Consider the following 2,833-nt stretch of genomic DNA (forward strand, 5'->3'; position numbering starts at 1 on the left):
CCGCCACCACACCCTTATGGCCACAAGAGGTCTCGGCAGAAGAGCAGGGAGAACTGCTCGCCGCTCAAGGCTGCATACACCCCACCTGGTGTGGAACATGAGGTGGTGCGGGACCTGCCACCCATGCTGGCAGGAGAGGGCTTCACGGTGCCCATGGTCCAGAGGCACGAACACCACCACCACCATGAACACCACCACCACCACCACTACCACCACTACCACCCGTCCTGATGTAGGTACCACCACAAGCACCATGCCCACCATCACTACCACCATGACCGTGAACGCCAGCACCACTTCCAACTGTCGACATAGCCTTCAGCACAAGCACCATGACCAGCATTGCTACCACCATGGCCACCACGACCATGAACACCACCGCCACCACCACTGCCACCCATCCTGATGTAGCCATCACCATGAGCACTGTGACCACCATCACTACCACCATGGCCATCACCACCATGAACACCAACCACCACCACTGCCACCTGTCCTGATGTAGCCATCACTCCCACCATGAGCACCGTGACCACTATCAACCACCATGAACACCACCACCATGAACACCACCGCCACTACCACTGCCACCCATCCTGATGGAGCCATCACTCCCACCATGAACACCATCACTGTGATCCGTCCTCCACCGTGAACACCACCACCAACAACATTGCCACCCATCCTGATGTAGCCATCACCATGAGCACTGTGACCACCATCACTACCACTGTGGCCATCACCACCATGAACACCAACCACTACCACTGCCACCCATCCTGATGGAGCCATCACTCCCACCATGAGCACCGTGACCACCACCACTACCACCACCACTGCCACCCGTCCTGATGGAGCCATCATTCCCACCATGAACACCATCACTATGATCTGTCCTCCACCGTGAACACCAACAACAACAACACTGCCACCCATCCTGATGTAGCCATCACCATGAGCACTGTGACCACCATCACTACCACTGTGGCCATCACCACATGAACACCAACCACCACCACTGCCACCTGTCCTGATGTAGCCATCATTCCCACCATGAGCACCGTGACCCCTATCAACCACCATGAACACCACCACCATGAACACCACCTCCACTACCACTGCCACCCATCCTGATGGAGCCATCACCCCCACCATGAGCACCATCACTGTGATCCGTCCTCCACCGTGAACACCACCACCAACAACACTGCCACCCGTCCTGATGTAGCACCACCACGAGCACCGTGACCACCACCATACCCACCATGACCACTAGTGCCATGAACACCACCACCCCTGCCATCTCTCCCACCAAGAGCACCACTAACAGCCATCCTCACGTAGCCAACATCACTGCAACTATGACGACCATTGCCATGAGCACCACCAATACCAGTTCTGAAATAGGTACCGTCACTCCCACCATGAGTGCCACCACTGTGACCCATCCTGCACCCCCACCACACCATGAGCACCACCACCGCCACCACCACTGCCACCCATCCTGAGCGCAGCTGCAGCCCCTCAGCGTCCTCTGGCCTTGGGCACAGGCATGGCAGTGGAGACCTTGGGGACCGGGGATGAGCCCCTTTCACGAGACGGTCGACAGACACGTTTGGTGAACACGTTAGATGCCCCTGGCGTCTAGCTGCAAGGCTCTGCTGGGTGTTCCCAAAGGCCGCGTGTGAGTGTAGGAGGCGTGTCTGTTCCTGTGTGTACGGCGTGAGCCCGTCGTGACAGAGGGCCTCTGCCCGGCCCGCCCACTTTCCACGGGGTTCATCTGGCGCCCTGGCCTGTCCCCAACGCCAGCAGTGGTGACACCTTTGAGTGCATGCTGTCGCTCCAGGCTGGCCTTTGGGCACAGCAGCCTTCTGCAGACTCGGGAGGGCACGGGACACACAGGAGCAGCCCCTCAGGGCACCTTGTGGGCGACAAGCGGAGGAGGATGCCCAGGTCCCAGTCAACGGGAGTAGGCAGCAGCATGGGGAAGCAGGCGCTGTCGCAGGCCACGTGGCGCCAGCTCTGAAGGGGACACTGGCATCGGCAGCAGCCACGTGGGAGGAGCCCCCCTGAAATGAACAGAGAGCTGGTGAGACAGGCCACCCCCGCACACAGAGACGAAAAGCGAGGGTCCGGGTGCAGGTGGCCGAGCCCTGTGGCACGGCGCCCCAGTGCCCGGCTGTTGGCAGGAACACAGTTCCCTCTGTGTCTTCCTTGGGGGTCCAGAAAGGGTGCGGATGGGGGCACCTCACGGCCAAGCGCTCCACTCGAGGCGGGAAGCCGGGCGGCTCTGCCGCCCTCCCAGAGCAGAGAAGGCCCTGGCTGCTTGTGGCCTTGTGGGGGCTCTGCCTTGGCTTTCTTTTTAAGGATGGAACAAACGGATGGTCACCCTTTAATTGCAGGGTTTTCCCAGGCCTAATAAAGTATGTGTCTTTGTAATATATCATGCCGGGTTTTCAAACATGACCTGCAGTTAGCGGGTCTATATCAGTATAGGGCCGTGGGGACGGACAAAAAAAGCACCCAGCTGTGGTGGGTGCTGTTGGACAGGAGAAGGAAAATCAACACGTCTACAAACCCACGCATCCCGTAGTGATGGACAAACATGGCCCCACACACACATGCACCCCCTAGTGATGGGCGAGTGTGGCCCACTGTACACACGTGCAGGCACATGCACCCGTAATCGCCCGCTGTACACACGTGTGGGCCTATGCACTCGCAGTGATGGACGAGTGTTACCTGTTTGGGGCTCTCAACGAAGGGAAAAGCACGCCTCTAAGGCAGCTGCAGCTTGGGACAGCAGGATCCCCGGCAGACCACCCTGAGTCAG

Source organism: Orycteropus afer, unplaced genomic scaffold (assembly GCF_000298275.1).
Source record: "Orycteropus afer afer isolate SDZICR_OR568_19922 unplaced genomic scaffold, OryAfe1.0 scaffold00541, whole genome shotgun sequence".
NCBI classification, from domain to species: Eukaryota; Metazoa; Chordata; class Mammalia; order Tubulidentata; family Orycteropodidae; genus Orycteropus; species Orycteropus afer.